An 18,676-nucleotide genomic window follows, 5' to 3' on the forward strand; every position below is an offset into this window, starting at 1 on the left:
GAAAACCCCTTATTTCCTTCTGGTCAGTAGGGAAAGGTAGTTTGGTAATGACGTCCACTTTGGCTTGATCCACCTGGATACCTCTCTCTGACACCACGTGCCCCAGGACGATACCCTCTGTGACCATGAAATGACACTTCTCAAAATTCAAGACTAGGCTTTTCGCTTGACACCTCTCCAAGACTATATCCAAATGATGAAGGCATGAGTCGAAAGAGTCCCCGTAGACTGTGAAGTCATCCATGAATATCTCTATGCACTCCTCAATTAGATCGGATAATATGCTCATCATGCATCGCTGAAATGTTCCCGGAGCGTTGCAAAAACCGAACGACATGCGTCTGTACGCATAGGTTCCAAATGGGCAGGTGAAGGTAGTTTTATCCTGGTCTTCAGGGTCCACGTAGATCTGAAAATACCCGCTGTACCCATCCAAAAAACAAAAGTACTTCTTCCCAGCCAGTCGCTCCAACATCTGATCGATGAACGGTAGGGGGAAGTGGTCTTTCCTGGTTGCGGCGATCAGCTTGCGGTAGTCTATGCACATCTGCCAACCAGTGACTAGCCTTGTCGGTATCAACTCATTCCTCTCATTTTGAACCACCTGAATCCCAGACTTCTTGGGAACCATGTGTACAGGGCTGACCCACTCGCTATCGGGCACCGAGTAGATAATCCCCAATGACAACAACTTTAAGATTTCCTTCAATATTTCCTCCCGCATGTTGGGATTCACCTTCCTCTGCGAGTCAAGATGTGCTTTCGCCCCCTCTTCTAGCCTAATATGATGCACGCAGACGTCGGGGCTTATTCCCACTAAATCTGTAAGGCTCCATCCAATTGCTCTTTTGTTCTTGCCTAAGACGGTCAGTAGCCGTGCTTCTTGTTCTTTCGTCAGGCTGCTGCTAATGATCACCGGGTACGAGTTTTCCTCCCCTAGGAAGGTATACTTCAGATTCGCCGGCAGCTTCTTCAATTCAACTTGTGGGGGAAGTATGTCAGCCGGCAGAGTGCTTCTTGCAGCATCCCCCTCCTTTTCCAACTCTTCATCTGAAACTTCATCTGTACTGACTGGTAGCTGAGCCCCTGCGGCTCCAATAAATTCCAATTTCTGGCAGAAGTCCTTAATTGCTCCTTCTATCTCTTCGTCAGTTAACCCTTGGCTACTGATTAGATCACACCATGCAGCCGCTTCTACATCAGCCTGTCCGTACACATCCAATGCTTGTAGCTTTTCCTGCAATAATTCGGTCGCAAGAAAATCTTGGACTAAGGGGTCAATTACATCAACATAGCATAGATTTTCATAATCAATAGGCTTTTTCATGGCCTCATTGATATCAAAGGTAAACTTCTCTCCATGAAAATCAATGCAAATTGTCCCTTCAGCCATGTCCACGATTGTCTTGGCTGTTCGCAAAAACGGTCTCCCTAGCAAAATACCACTAGACTCCCTAGCTTCAGACTCACTCATCTTGATCACGTAAAAGTCAGCAGGATAAGTAAAATCATGTACCCTCACCAACACATTTTCTAATACACCCTCAGGACTTATGCATGATCTATCAGCCAGTTGGATCAACACCCTAGTGTTTGACAACGTTACTCCCTTCAGCCGATTATAGATTGACAAAGGCATAACATTAATAGAAGCTCTCAGGTCACACATTGCATGCTCGACTTTTACATCTCCTATAGTTATAGGCAAAGTAAACATACCTGGATCGGCTCTCTTGGGTGGTAGCTTTTCCTGCACAATTGCTGATGCTATCCCTTCCACCATGATCTTTTCCTCCTCCTGGGCTTTCCCGACTATGAACTCTTTAATGAATTTCCCAAGTGGGGGTAGCTTCACGGCCTGGAGGAATGGTATGGTAACATCCAGCTTCCCGAAAATCGACATGTAATCCACTGGGTTCTCTTTCTTCCTTTTGGTCACGAAACGGTAAGGGAACGGTTTCTTTCCTTTCTCCTCTTCTGCTGGTTCTTCAATAGCCTTTCCAGAATCTTTCTTGGGCACATTCTGGGCTGGAGTTTCCTTCGTGGATTCAGTTTCCTTAGGAGGATCTCTCCCGGGCAGTACACCTCTTGTTTCATTTTTTTCCAATGGCGCTTTATCAAAAAAGAATGGATCCTGCATCTGAGGTAGAGGTCTGTTGAGCTCCTCTTCCGAGACAACGTTTCTCAGCACCTTCGTCCCACTAGGTTCTCCACTGGACTTCTTCAGTTGGGGTCCTTCATAGGTTGTACCGGACCGTAATGTGACCTTGCTCACGTTTGCCTTTTCAGGTACATGGACTGTAGATGGGAGTTTCCCGGAATTCCCTTTCATTTCACCCATCGAACTGGCCAGCTGGGCCAACTGCTTGTTCATCATATCAATATTTTCCTTATGTTCCTTCTGGGCACTTTGCATCCCCTGCACCACTTCATTGTTGGATTGCAATTCACCCTTGATACTCTGCTGTGAAGCGAGCAGTTCTCCCATCATGTCCTCCATAGATCGTCTTGACCTGTTAGGATATTGGGACAGATTTGGTCCTTGGTGATGGTTATACTGGGGGTTTTGGTTGGGTTGGTAATTTTAGAAGTTTTGCTGGTTCTGGTTAGGTGGGTAGTGGTTATACTGGCCAGGAGGGTTGTACTTGTAATACCCCGACTTTTTCTATCTTTTTAGTTGTTCTTGAAGGGACGTCGTTTGTGTAGCCGAAAAATTTCCTTCAATTCTTTTAGATGTTGATGGAATAGCCAGTGTTTTTGTTATTGAATTTGGGATATGATCTTCTTTTTTTTGTATGAAGCCCAATTCTTTGTCACCAACTTTTGGAAGTCCTTTTCAACATCCTTTTGGGCCTAGAGCAATTATTCATTGTAACCTAATTTGAAATCCAATTATTATAAGCCTAAATAATTCATTTATTTTCATCCCACGAATATGCAGAATTTAACATGAGATTACCTTTCACTCAACAATTATTCTGTTCCACAAAATCTGGAACAAATCAATTTACACCTCCCATGATCTCATGAAATCGGTTTATACCTATACATATCTCTCCATGACTCCACGTTTCATCAGATTCTATTGATTCCAACAAAAATCGAGAATCAGAAACTAGATAAAAGAGAGATAGTGTGAGATTTGAGAAGAGGAAAGTGTGAAAGGAAGTTGGTTTCTCTGAATTTGGGAACGTGAGATAGGAGAGAACGTGAGATAGGAGATGGCAGCGGCATCGATTTGTCACGGAGAAACAGCGAACAGTAGCAGCACGACAGGCTGTCCCGGCGGAGCAGCAACGTCCGTTCAGCAGCGGCGATCTCAGCGGCTGCAGCGGGGTGGCAACGATCAAGCAGCGGTGGTGGTGATTTAGAGATCAGCAGCGGCGGAGAGGGCAGAGAATAAAAGCAATCAAAGGCAGATTTTTCACCACACAAGGAGACGACGGTGCTGCCTGTGCCGGAGATGAAAACAACCCCGAACAGCAGTTAAGCGGTGCCGGAGATGATTACGCGAAGAGAAGAGTTGGAAGGGCGTGGCTTCTAGTTTTGTTTAGAGAAGAGATGTTGAACTTTAGAATATGGGGCTGGTTTTGGTGGGGTGAAACGAGAGAAAGAGGAGAGTTAGCGAAGCCGGCGACAATGGAGGGCAGCGTAACGGTGGAGACGACACCTCGGAGTAGGTTGAGTACCTGGGTGTGTTGATAGCAGACCGGAAACTATGGCGGCTGGAGTAGCGGCATGATTGGATACCGGCGATGGCGGTGAAGCCGTCGAGGAAGCTCTGCAGCGAGAATGGTGGCAGAGATGAGAAACAGAATTGGTGGCATTAGAAGCGTGGTGGAAAACAACGGAACCTTGGGTGCACAATTTGTCGCAGCAGCTCTGACGGAGTGAAATAGTGTGATATGAACTTGGGGAAGAAAGAGAGAGGGGAGATGACTGCGACGGAGGCGCGGTGGATTCAGCAGAAGAGCAGCGGCGGTGGGTATATGAAATTGGGATCCTATGATTTTACGCACGAAAGTGAAGAGGGAAGAGAGGGTTTTGAGTTTCTGGTTTTGGAATTTCAAATGGGTGACTCCTGTTTTGGCATTTACTTTTGAGGTTGAGGGAGAAGTGAAATAGCAGTAAGGGTGAGAAGTGGTAATTGAGAATCGAGAGAGACAGCAGATACCTTGATCGAGCGTTCCTTTCCTCTAGGAATGAGATTAATTCAATGGATTGCTGGAGCATCTAATTCATTGTTGAGCACATGAAATTGGAACGAGTGAGTTCTCTTTTAGATTTTGAGCTCGTTTAATAATATTATCTATTTTGTTAGTTTCAAGCAATATGGAATTCAAATTGAAATGAAGGGAAAGGGAATTAGTCGTGGGCTAGTGTAGTTTTGTTAGGCTAATGATTTTTTTATATATATATTGATGATCTAGTTTAGCTTTTGGGACAGCAAGCTTAGTTCTTGAAGTGAGTTGGGCAGGTTGTTGATCGTTGGGCTGCTTAATGAAATTAATGAAATCTCAATTTTAATTAAGATACGAGAGCTTTACAAATTTATGCTAAGGATGAGCGAGGATAAAATGAACACCATATAGGGCACATGCATTGTATTAAACATGTGTTATATTTGCAAAGTCTAATTTTAGCATATCATGTTCTTTTGAAAAGGGTGAATTTTGTGCACGTCTTTTGAGGTCGGATCATAAAGTTGATTGAGGAGATAAGCAAATGAGGTGGGCTTTCTTTTTAAATAAGGACTATGTCCTAAGTATATTCATTTTTGCGAAATATGTTTGTCATGCCATATTTTTATGTTGCTATGGGACCTCTCTGAAGTGGCTTTTGCCATGTATGGTTAATCGAATTCGGGTCTGACTAGGGAGTGAGTCCCTACTCAGGCTAGTGTACACCCCGTAGATCGTGCGCTATCTCTTTGAGTTGGCCGGTCTAGTGGCTTGGAATGTGGCCACATTCCTTGTCATGTATGTTCAGATATGGTATGGTAATGTTGATGATGTTGAGGATGATGATGTTGAGGTTGATGGCGATGATGATGATAGTGAAATGTTTTAGTGACTCGGGCTCTTTCAAAGTTAAAACCCCGAGGTCACTCGTTAATGGCATGATATATATTTTTATTGAAATTGTTTTCGGCATGAGTCCACTGAGTGCATCAAGTACTCAGCCCTGCATTTCTTTTTAAAAATGTGCAGGTTGAGCTGTGACGAGCACGGTGGGTGTTGAGCATAAAAGTGAAGAATGTCTATCAAATGTCTAGAATATGTTGTGTCTTCATACATAGCATTATTCTACTCTCGAAATGCTTCCGCTAAATATTGTTTCTTTTGTGTTCGTGTATTATTGAGATATTTTCATTTGGAGTTGTTGGTTGTTGAAATGATACTCTGATTTTATTCGAGCTATTCCCATTTGTTTCGAGCTATGGTCGAGTTGTGTCGTTTTCCCCTTTCTTCCCCACTTCTTTAATCATTCCCTAGTCGCGATCAACCGTGTTTTTTTATCCTTAGAAAATGCGGGCGTGACAGTACTGGTCTTGATGATATAGATTCTGGTTATGGCTTTGGAATTGGTTATGGTTCTGCTGATGTTGGGAACCATGATTAGGCTGATTCTGGTAATTTTGGAAGTTTCTCTGGTGGGGTGGTACATAGACATGGTTTGGGTTCTGGTTTTGTGGGGGTTGGTTTTGAGGTTGTTGACTGTGGGGTTGTTGGTTCCTTCCTGACCAGTTGAACTAGTTGTTGGGATTTTCCGGGCCACGGTTGAAATTTTGGTTTGGGTGAGGGTGGTATTGATTCTGACCTGCACCTTGGTTTTGATTTTGGTTCCCATCTCCCCATCAAAAATTCAGATGGTCCCTCCATGGTGCGTCCCGTTGTCTCCCCTGGATCCAATGCCCACTAGAATTGTAGTACCCGGCAGCATTGACTTGCTCCATGTTGGCGAAGTCATTAGGCTGATCATAGCCCGGTCCTTGATTCCCCTGTTCCGCACCCTTGTAGTTCCCAGCTGGGGAAGTTGGTGGTGCGTTCTTCTTGATCGCGCTCAGGAGTGTCTTCTTCAATTCGTCCATCTTCAAATCCATCTTTTGTTCTATCTTATGCTCCTGGTTAGTAGACAAGGCACTCGCAATCCTTTCTCTACTGTAATCATCTCTTGAATTGCTGTATTCCTTCTTTGCGCTCAAGAGTTTCCCTAGGACCCTCTTAGCTTCACTGACCCTTAACTGCGTGAAACTTCCTCCTGACGAGGAGTTTGTCAGATCCTTTGTCGCCTTGTTCATCCCGTCATAAAAGGTGTGATGTATTTCTATATCCGCCATACGATGGTTCGGACATGCATCCAAAAGGCTCATATACTTTGCCCAATTATCACTCAAGGGTTCATCATAACCTTGCTTCACACTGGTTATCTCTCTCTTCAGCGCACTCGTCTTAGATGACGGAAAAAATTCACCTAAAAAGGCTGACTTGAAATCTGCCCAACTCTCAATTGAATTGGGGGGCAATCGCATGAACCAGGTGTTAGCCTCCCCTTTTAGAACGAACAGCAAAGCCTTCAATCTGTAGTCATCCTCTGTCGCCCCTGTTGGCCTTCTCTGTGCCCTACAAATCTTACAGAACTCATGAAGGAATTCGTAGGGGCCTTCATAGCTTTTCCCGCAGTACGTGGGCAGAATTGCAATAACATGGGGCTTCACATCACAAGCCGTCTGTCCTGGGGTGACAACTATAGCTTGCGGCGGTTCTCCTTCGGTATGCGCGTTCAGCGTCCCTATCTCTGGATCATCCTCTCCTTGGGCAGCCATTCTCCTTGGGTTACCCTCCAACTGTAGTACTTGTTCTGGTATTCCTCCCTCTATGGTGTCTTGCTCTTCGTCACTACTCGTACCTAGGTATGACAGGGCTGTCGACAGGCCAGAACGAGTGGTCACAAGTATAGTTCCTCACTGGAGTAACTTCGGTCTCCAATAGTCAGGAGCCGAACTGCTTCTCATAAACTGAAAGAAAAAGAAAGAGAAAAAATTATGAACAATATATACGCCAAAGTATCACACACAATAACAGTTAATAACGCCATTCATCCCCGGCAACGGCGCCATTTGAAAGAGCAGGTTTGTGTCAGGTGTCGCGTCAAGCAAAGGATGTATCCTACTGATCAGGATGGAAGTCCCAGCTAAGCCTGAACCTGGTATCAATAATTTCTCAACCCACTTCTACTGACTAGTATAGTGGACGTAAGGGTCGAATCCCACAGAGATGAATGCGCTTTGGTAATTGTGGTGATATTCTGGAAGGTTTGGTTAGCTACCACGCTTTGGGTTGAGATTCTAACTAGACTGGAAATTAATGTGGTACTCTACTGACTAGGAGGTGTGAGAGATGATTGATAAGCAGCTGTGTACGCGAGAGTAGGGGACATTTTGTTTCAAAAATTATGTGGGGGGTACGAGGTTACTATAAAAGGCTAAACGGAATATCAGAGAAAAAGTGGTAGTTAGGTGACTTGACTGACATATTTGTAGGGTACCAGCAGAAAAGGTAGAGAGAGGTAAGGACAAAAGCATAAAGTAACTAAAAAGCAAAAGTGGTCCCAAACTTAGATGTGAATGTTATCTTCTTCAACAAGAATTATATCAGAGCAACAAACCCAGAATTGTAGATAAAAAATGCAGATTAACAACTTCGAAAAGACAGATCTAACAAATTAAACTCCAAATCAAAAGATTAACTAACGAAACTGACATTACGCTTTCTGGGTGACATGCAAGGTGACAGAAGTCACGTAAACTAGGCTTTCACACTTAACCATTTCAGATCTAGAATCTAACAGCAAAATAAACTCATGAACTCAAATCTATCAATTCGGAAATGAAAATATGCTTGCAATACCTTGAAATTACCGAAGCAGTTAGATCTAAGCTATCTAGGCAGAAAGAAACAGAATCAAACAGGCACCGATGCACAGAAACAACTTCATAGCATAAAAACGTTCGGATCTTAACCACAGGACTTCAAGTCAGAAAGTATTAAAAATGCAACAGATCGAACGTAAGAAAACAAAGTGCGATTAACTAAGAAAGCAAGTAAAGATTGTTTTGCCACTCCGGGCGATGAAACTGTTAACACTACGAAACACGCTGACTGGAACGAGAGGATGGGGAACTCCGGCGAACTGATGAGCTTCAGGTGACCATGGCTGTGGCGAGGAACGAGAATATGAAGGATAATGCTGAAGGATTGATCTACCGAAGAGAGATTTCTAACTAAGCGTAGGAGTTGATGAACTAATTGATGATGATTCTCTCTCCAAGTGGCTTCCTTTTATAGGGAGGCCTCCCTTGATTTTTAGGGTAGACTCTCTTCATGAAATGACTCTTTTGCCCCTTGCTTGCGGCTGATTTTCCCAGCTATCCTTCTTCTCCATCTAGAGCCTTTTTGGCATGCATCCTGGTCAGTATTGCACCCTACTGACGCCCTTTTCACCTGAATTATCCGAACATTCTCATACTGGCTAGAACACTTTCCCTGCACACTTTAGCAACTGTTTTGCAGATATATTCCAATTATGCATATTATACTGACCAGTAACCAAGGCCTAGAATACGACTTATCAGGCGGCCACCTCCACGGCACACTGGATTCTCAGACATGGTGGGTATATCAAGAACTTAGACTGCAGTCGGACTTTTAAGATCACAAAAGAAGTTAGTATGCTCGGGCCTTTGTAAGAAAAACCCACGTGTGATACTGTTGATGGATGACAACTTATATATGTATGTTTTATTTTCGGCACGTGTCCACTGAGTACTCCTGTACTCAGCCCTGCATGTATTTATAAATGTGCAGGTTGAACGTCAAGAGGAAGGAATATTGATCTGAGTCGATGCTATTAAATAATCAAGTGGATTTCTCTACGATTCGTGTCTTCATACACGAAGTCGTTTAGTAAGGACCTATTCCGCTGTACTTTTGTCAAGTGAAAATTTCAAAGTCTCATCTTCGAACTCTGATTTAGTTGATATGATGAATCATTCTATTTTGAGATCTTGTAATCAAATACTTGGCTTCTAATTTGTGGTATCAATTGATTGGCCTTTCGGCAAGTCCCTTGAGTTCTTTCCTCATTTCGTTAATTCCGCTTATTAGTCACGGATTTTCCCACTTTTGCTATCATTAGCAAAGTGCGGTCGTGACAGAGTGGTATCAGAGCCTCAGTTTCTTTCCTGCTCTGAGATCCACACCTTTCTTCAGTAAAGATCTAGACTTGTTCACTAGATCATTCCAAGTAATCGACTCGATCAATACTCCAAGACGTTCAACCAAATAAGTTGAAAGGTGAAGAAGTGGGAAATTTTGAGATAACTAAAACAAAGTGTGACGAGAATGTTTTACCTAGTCAAGATAATAAAAAGAACTGAGAGGGAATAAGTACTCTCCCTAAAGAATGTAGTTCAAACTGGGACTACGAAGGATGAACCATAAATCCTACTATTGCTTTCCCGAGCAACAATTTTGAGACTATGCTAGATAAAAGTTAAGCACGAAAGCGGGATCTAAGGTGACACGACTTTTGCACAAGAAGAGCCAATGCCCAAATGCGTAAGAGCACGAGAGGGGCAACTGTTGAAAAGAAAGACGAGGAACGGTGCTATAAGGGAATAGCACAAGATAGATCCTCACTGTGGCCAAGCCACTCATGTAAGATCCGAAAGCAAGTGTTGATCCCATCACGTTTCATGAGACCTTATAGAAATGCTCGATCTGAGATACGAACTTAGTCTAATGACGTTAGATCACACAATAAGTGCCTCTAGTTGATGACTTTCCCTACATGGATTTTCGTGCATCGATTCGTTTTCTTTCGAATACCTTCGACGGACTCAAGATATCCCTACCACATGGATGAAATAGACAAATTTAATCAGCAGTACTTACTTGGATTTCCAGAAAATCTCTTTCTTTGAACATCCTTAACGAAAATGCCTTCATGTCTGTGTAACACTATTGATCGACCTGGGTTTTGCAAAGCAGGGTGTCAATATTTTCCTTCTTCTATGAAAGTTGTGACCCATTTCCAGATCATGGTTAAAAATTCAAATTTCAGACACTTTGAGCAATTGGCAATAAAAATCAATGTGCCACTTCTTATCTTGGGTACATCAGATCGCTATTCACTTCCAGTTTCTATGAGCACGAGCTTTGCTCTAATATTTTTTTCAGATATGTCGATTGACAACAACTTTTCTTACTCATCATTCGTATGAGCAATATTTTGACTTCGCAAGCCCAGTCGCATTGTTATTCTAAAGTTGTTTGTCTCCAAAACCTTCAGACTAAGCTCGTTTTTCTAAACCTCATTTTTAATGAATGAAGTATTCTTCTTGGAACCCCTGTTAACTCTTGTTATTTTGGCAAACATGTATATGACAAGTTCTTTCTTGCAAGAATAAGAGTTTCTCATGTTCAATTCCACTACATGTTTGTTCTATTTGGGGAATTTTTTTACCATGTCTTCAATATTCGTTAAGACTAGCAGACCCACTTCATTCTTAACGAGTTACTTTGGCTGTTACCCCAGAGGTTTATCTTCTTGAGAATTTTCTTGACAACATGTGAATTCTTCAATATGATTCTATTTTCACTATCTTTGACATCTTTAAAGGATGGTCAGCGCGACTTCGTGGCAATTGCCTACACATTCATGTACTACTGCGACTGACTCTTCCAAACTTTAACACATTTGAGCCATCAATCTATTGTTAGCAAGATCCTCTTAAATCTGAACGGTCAACTAGACCATACTATTTGATGCCTATTATGAGAACTCTAATTCGTTTCGTCCTATTTCGTGGCACATTTCATTTCTTTCGAGAAGTCCCCAAGTTCTATGGGTTTGCTTGAAACCTCTTAACCAGTATGATCTTTTGAAAGAATGTGATTAATTCACAGAGTCAAACCAAAGAAATCTTCAAATTTAATTGAACTTAGTCCTGCTATCCTTGTCAACCAATCATTGCAAGTTGGTGATTTTAATTAACAGAGTCACACCGGAGGTGTTATTTTTGTCACCTTGAGTAATTTGAGAACTTTTTTTTCCAAGACAAGGGAATTTTTTTTTCAGTACTTCTTCATGCTGAAACCAGTATTATCCAAGTCAAGTCTGTTTGACTAAATTTCCAATGCAAGACTCTCATCAAAGGCGATGCCTTGATCCTTTTCAAATACCTATGAGAAATAAGTCCTGATAGACAGACAGGAGTAAAGATGATGCACCTAACGACCCCGTCATGCCGCACGAGTTAGATAAGAATAGTTGATCGATGGATACTCGTATAACTAATAGAAATAAGTGAGTTGCGCGAAATGGAGATTCACACCACAGATATGCAATATCAGTTATAAAGAAGTACAAGTAGACTCACAGATTACGTGTTGACGATTAAGTGTCGACAATAAAAGAGGTGGCGAATTAGAAACCACAAGTGTGAGATAACTGAGGGAAAAAAAATTGGAGTCCCCATAGTATGAAACAAGCATGGATGTCAGTGACGGACTACGACCGGATATTCTGTGATGTGGCTCGGTACGCACCAGAACAGTTGAAAACTATGAGAAGATGGCTGAAAAATGTTGTGCCAGTCTGAGGTACGAGATTCGCATGGCACTGGCCAGTCATGGAGGACTGTCCTACTCTGAGACTCTAGGTAGAGCACTATACATCGAGGCAGCCATGCCGGGAGAGGAAATCGGGCCAGCTGTGAGTCATGCTCCACCCCCGGCTCAATCCCAAGCACTCAGGGACAAGAGAAAGTGGGAAGGACCACGAGCCCAACCTGAACCTAAGAGGGGAGGGTATGGACCAAGCAAGCCACAGAATGACGGATAATAAGCTACCCATGGATCTTTCAAGGGGAACATATCAAGGTCCAGTCCATGTCCCAAATGCAACAGACTGCATGGCGGCATTTGCAAGTCAGGGACAGATACTTGCTTCAACTGCGGGAAGACTGGGCACCTTGCTAAACACTGCCTGAACAGGACTCCAGGGACGGGAGCAAAACCTCACCCGTCAGCTCAGCGCCCACAACTGCGCGCAATGAACGTCCAACCTGGAGCAAATCCACAACAACCACCGAGAAGTCAGCAGCAGAGGCCGAAACTCCCAACACAGGATCAAGCTTATGCAATAAGGCAGAAGCAGTCAGAGGTGAACCTGGGAAATTTGGCAAGCATGGGTAAGCTCTCCAACACACCTGTTATGCTTTTGTATGATACAGGTGCTTCGGATTCTTTTATTTCCGCTCATTGCGTGACTATCTTAAGACTCACTACGAAAGAACCTGAACATAGGATGGAAGTATCTTCCCCGGTAGGAGGACGTATAGAGATCTCTCGTACTTGCTCGAACTTAGAAATCACTCTGAGCGAATTTAAGATATTAGCAAACAACTTGAGTATTATGATCATGTGGGATGTGGACATAATACTAGGAATGGACTGGCTGGCCGAAAACCATGCCACGATCATTTGCAAAGAGAAGAAAATTTCTTTAAGAACCCCCGAAGGTGAAGCTACCCGCTATCACAGAATTTCCATGGGAACGCGAAAATCTGTAATCTCGATGATGCAAGCCAGTAAGCTGATGAAGAAAGGATGCCCGACATATCTTGTCTACCTGAACAAGGAGGAGAAAGAAGGAAAATTGGAAGAGGTTGAAATCGCTTGTGATTTTCCCGATGTGTTCCCTGACACACTACCTGGTCTACCGCCAGACCGACAAGTAGAATTCACTATAGATCTAGAAGTAGGATCTGCCCCTGTATCAAATGCACCATATCAAATTGCCCCAAAGGAACCGGATGAACTAAAGGTACAGATGCAAGAGCTCCTGGACCTGAGATTCGTCAGACCTAGCGTCTCGCCGTGGGGAGCACCTGTACTGTTTGTTAAAAAGAAAGACGGGACCATGAGAATGCGTGTAGATTACCGAGAGCTTAACAAGCTAAACCTCAAGAACAAATATCCGTTGCCCAGAATTGATGACCTGTTTGACCAACTCAAGGGAGCCAACGTATTTTCCAAGATGGATCTGAAATCGGAATATCACCAGTTGAAGATCAAACCAGAAGATGTGCCCAAGACGGCATTCCGGATCAGATACGGTCACTACGAGTTTACAGTGTTGCTGTTTGGACTGACCTATGTACCAGCAGTGTTTATGGATCTAATGAATCACGTTTTCACCCATACCTCGATAAGTTCATACTAGTCTTCATCGACAATGTGCTGACATACTCCAAGAACATAAAAGAGCACGAGAAGCGGGCGAAGAAGTTATACGCCAAGTTCAGCAAGTGTGAATTTGGCTCAACGAGGTGAACTTTCTTGGACATATCGTGACGACAGAAGGAATCCGAGTAGACCCCGCCAAGGTGGAGGCAGTACGAAATTGGAAAATGCCAACTACGCCCAACGAAATTCGAAGTTTCATTAAAGGATTCTCGAAGATTGCACGGCCAATGACTCAGCAACTCAAGAAGGGAACCAAAGTCTCCTGGTCTCCCGAGTGCGAAGCAAGCTTTCAACGGTTAAAGAAGAAGTTGACCAGCGCACCCGTTTTAGCAGTCCCCGAGCCAGGAACGAACTATATAGTCTATACGGATGCCTCAAAGAGCGGGCTTGGATGCGTATTGATACAGAATGGGAAAGTGATTGCTTATGCGTCCCGACAACTCAGACCACACGAGCTCAACTACCCAACATACGACCTAGAGCTAGCGGCAGTGGTCCACGCGTTGAAAATTTGGAGACACCACCTATATGGAGTTAGGTGCAAAATTTTCACGGACCACAAGAGTCTCAAATATTTCTTCGAGCAGAAAGACATGAACATGCGACAGAGGAGATGGCTCGAATTAGTAAAAGATTATGGCCGCGGCATAAATTATCACCTAGGCAAGGCCAACGTTGTGGCAGACGCGTTGAGCCTTAAGAGTCAGCACCAATTAGCAGTCCTGTTCACCCAGGAGGAGGAACTGCTTAAAGAATTCGACAGAATGAGTTTAGAGATGGTGCGAGCACCCGAGACGGTAGAAGGCATAATTTCTACTCTAGTAGTTGTCCCCGATTTAAGAGGCAGGATCGTCGGGGCCCAGAGACGGGACGAGACTCTAGAGAAGCTACGCCTAAAAATCAAGAACGGGCGAACAAGAGAATTTCCAGGAAGAGGCAGACAATGCACTCCTGTTTGAAGGGGGATTGTGTGTGCCCAACCAGGATGAGCTCAAAAATGAGATAATGAGTGAAGAACACGATACCCCGTACACCGCCCACCCAGGGAGTACAAAGATGTACCAGGACTTGAAGAAGAAGTTCTGGTGGGACGGCATGAAGAGAGATATAGCATCTTACATTGAAAGGTGTCTTGCCTGTCAGCAAGTGAAGGCACTACACCAACAACCCTACGGGGAGTTGCAGCCGTTGGAGATTCCTGAGTGGAATGGGAACATATAGCCATGGATGTTGTCACGGGACTACCAAAATCTCAAAGAGGAAATACTGCAATTTGGGTGATAGTCGACCGTCTTACTAAGAGCGCCCATTTTGCACCAATACCTATTACGTACGGGTCAGAGAAGCTAGCCTAGTTGTACGTAAGAGAAATCATTCGCCTGCATGGCATACCAGCGACGGTCACGTCGGATAGAGATGCTAAATTCACGTCTAGATTTTGGAAGAGCCTACAAAAAGAGCTAGGGACGCAACTGAATTTCAGCACGGCATTTCACCCACAGACCGATAGACAGTCAGAGGGAACAATTCAAACGCTCGAGGATATGCTAAGGGCAGTAGTGCTCGATAGAAGGAGCAATTGGGAACATTATAGGTAGGAAGATGCCGCGTGGGAGTTAGAAGATAAGATGAAGGAGCATTTTGCCGAGCTATTCAAGTAAAGTCGTACAAATTTCGGGAAGAAATTTCGTTTAAGGAGGGTGGAATGTGACGCCCCGGAATTTCTTTCCTTTTGTTATGGATAAATCGAATTCATTAGCTCGCCTAATTCTCGTTTAGAGGGCGTAGAATTTTCATTGTATTTTCCGACGTTGGGATAAATCAAGTTTTGTATTAAAAACAACAAGTTGCAAGGAAATGCATTCAAGGATAAAAGTAATGAGATATGCTTTTATTTAAAAGTACAATTTGGAAATACAAATTTCAATGTGGAGATGCAATTACATGATCAAGGAAGATGCTAATAGTACATGCTTACATGTATGAAAGGGACAATACAATCTTGGATTTTACTAAAGAAGTATAGGAAACAAAAGCTTCAAGAAGAAGTCTTCTTTCTCTCTTCCCCTCATCTCTCCCCTCTCGATTCTTGCTTCACAAAACACCGAGAAGGGACAACTTGAACTTCCCCTCATATCTCCCCTCTCGATTCTTGCTCCACAAAACACCAAGAAGGGACAACTTGTACCTACAAGTGAAACACCAAAAAAGGTATGAGAAGTAGGCTTCACAAGATTCAAGGTGGGAGACTTCTCCAAAATAGTAAGTATGCAAATCTATGTAATTCATCATCAATCTCCCAAGAAAGAAAAAGAACAAGAATGAGCAAGGAGTAGGCTCATCACTAAGGCCTTTTAGAGGAAACAATATGCTCTCTTCCCCATCAACCGAGGCTAAGATAATAGCCAAGAGAGGCAGCCCAAAGCTTACACCAATTTAGCATGATCAACATAATTATAGAGCTCAAAAGAGAGCTGAGCTTGTAGCCAAAGATAGGAACACCAATGCCTCAAATTCTGCCACAAGAAGCCAAGGGATTGGCCTATAAATACAGCCATCACCCCCTTCCTCCACACACTTATTCGGCCCCAAGGTTCTCAGGCGTGGAGTGCGGCTGAGGGAGGAACGGGCGGCGCAAGGAAGTGGCAGCAAGGAGGGCAATCACAAACCGAGAAGGTTCACTAAGTGAGGTAATCCCCTCAACACCCATCACCCTCTTGCATCATGTTAGAACAGTAGATAGCCGAGAATAGAAGCTCAATAGGATATCCACCACAACATGAGCAAGCATCACGTTAGGCAAACTTGAGAGTGGCCAAGAACAAGAGCTTAGAATTAGCCAAGCAACAATAGCTAAAACAATTGAACGAGTTCTCTGCCCAAGATCACAGCTTTAGGACAACTTAGGCAATCTCCAACACCACTGAATTGAGCCAATAATTCACAATCAAGTAACAAACTCTCCCAGTAAAGAAAATAACACCAAGTTCGACAGCAGTAATCAATCGAGAACTCCAGATTTATGGAATGAACAAAAGGGGAAGAGGGAAAGGGTGACTTAGCTGGAGCGACGGGCTGCCAATGACAAGTGGCGGCGGACGTCGACGCCATCGAGCGAAGATCGAGGAGGGAACCGGTACCGATCAACGCAGCGGGCGACAGCCCTGCTCGTCGAGAAGCCGGAAACCAGGGACGGAAGCGCTGCAGGTCCGCTGGGAGTCGGCCGCGGCAGTGACGAGATGGCTGTCCTCCAAGGGGCGACGCCGGAAGTTAGGCGGTGCCTTCCTCCCCGTCAGTGCAAACGCCGGAAGGAGCGAAAAGGAAGGGCAGCGGCGGGCAAATTTGGTAACACCGCTGTTTCTCTCCAAATTAAGGGTTCTGATTTGGAGGAATTGTGGTGTAATTTGATTGAGGAGAATTAGAAGAGAGAGAGAGCCGAGAGACGGCTGGCGCCGGTGGAGCTCCGGCGATCTGGTCGAATGGCGATTCCGCCAAGAAAGGAACGAAGTGAAGAAGACGCTTCTGTACCTTGCATTTTGGGATCTCCAAAAAAAAAGGGAATTGAAAAATGAAAATAAGAATGGAGAAGGAATACCGATGGGTAAGTCAAAGGAGAAGGATTTTTGGGCTAAGTCCATTTTACTAAATAAGTATAGTGGGCTGGCTGCCTTTTTTTTTGGGGCCATGTATTAGTTAAGATTTTGGGCTGAGATTTTTACTCTTGGAGTGGAAATAATTTAAGGAATTAAGCTTGGAGCCTAACTAATTAATTTCCAAATAAATTATTAGATTCCCTTTGAAATGGAAAGTGATGAAGTGGGAGACGCGAAAGCCGACCGGCGTCGCCCCGCGACGCCATGGGCGGCCTTAAGAAAAATCCTATAAAAGCCGAGACTAAAACGTAGGTGTTATCCTATAGGATGCATGCATTCTTTTATCAGGAAAAATAGTTCAAGTACTAATTAGCGTGCTACGCTATTTATTTTCAAAGGATAAATTATTCAAGGGCAAGTGAGACCTGACGAGAGTTGTTAATTGGAGAAAAGCGTATCAGGTGGGCTTTCTTTTAATATCAATGCACTATAGTGTGGATATAAAGCAAATACTTTTGAAGTTATGAAATATCATCTTTTCTCAAAAATGGGGATGTGATTTATTTTAAAGTTGTTGTCATGCCATAAAATGTTTGTTTTCGAGACCTGTCTGTGAGGGCTATATGCCGAGAGTTTGGCGATGCCAAAAATTTGTAACGAATTCGGTTCCCAATAGGATCACAAATCCTATTCGGAATGACGTGCGCGAGCGCTGTGAGCCATCCTAGAGAGAGGTTGGCAGGCGAGGGTGCTTGTTGAAGGCGGCCACCTTCACGGCACACTGGATTCTCAGACATGGTGGGTATATCAAGAACTTAGACTGTTGATGGATGACAACCTATATATGTATGTTTTGTTTTCGGTACGTGTCCACTGAGTACTCCTGTACTCAGCCCTGCATGTATTTATAAATGTGCAGGTTGAACGTCAAGAGGAAGGAATATTGATCGGAGTCAATGCTATTAAATAATCAAGTGGATTTCTCTACGATTCGTGTCTTCATACACGAAGTCGTTTAGTAAGGACCTATTCCGTTGTACTTTTGTCAAGTGAGAATTTCAAAGTCTCACCTTCGAACTCTGATTTAGTTGATATGATGAACCATTCTATTTTGAGATCTTGTAATCAAATACTTGACTTCTAATTTGTGGTATCAATTGATTGGCCTTTCGGCAAGTCCATTGAGTTCTTTCCTCGTTTGGTTAATTCCGCTTATTAGTCACGGATTTCCCCGCTTTTGCTATCATTAGCAAAGTGCGGTCGTGACATATTTTCTATTGCAGCCAACCGAGACTGGCCCCTTCATCAATTTGATGTAACAAATGCTTTTCTACACGGCGAGTTGACCAAGCCTGTCTACATGGAACCTCCCCCAGGCTTCGAAGGAGATTTTTTGAATGGGGATGTTTGCAAACTCAAGAAGACCTTACATGGTTTGAAAAAATCTCCGAGAGCTTAGTTTGGAAGATTTACTGAAGTGATGAAAAAGTATGAATACCGACAAAGCAACTCGGACCACAGCTTATTCCTCAAGAAGATAAATGGTAAGATTACTTGTTTTATTATTTATGTTGATGACATGATTATTACCGGGGATGACGGAGAGGAGATAAGTCAGTTGAAGAGGAATTTGTTCAAAGAATTCGAGATGAAAGACCTTGGTGCCTTGAAATACTTCTTGGGCATCGAGGTGAAGAGATCAAAACAGGGTATCTTCATCAATCAAAGAAAGTATGTGCTTGATATCCTCGCAGAGACAGGAATGATAGA

At 43.5% G+C, this 18,676-nt stretch overlaps 1 pseudogene; it reads right to left on the reverse strand.

The window, feature by feature from the left end:
- Nucleotides 1-18,676, reverse strand: part of LOC121749377 — a 44,584-nt pseudogene that overhangs the window by 15,025 nt on the left and 10,883 nt on the right.

Source organism: Salvia splendens, chromosome 9, assembly GCF_004379255.2.
Source record: "Salvia splendens isolate huo1 chromosome 9, SspV2, whole genome shotgun sequence".
Lineage (NCBI taxonomy): Eukaryota > Viridiplantae > Streptophyta > Magnoliopsida > Lamiales > Lamiaceae > Salvia > Salvia splendens.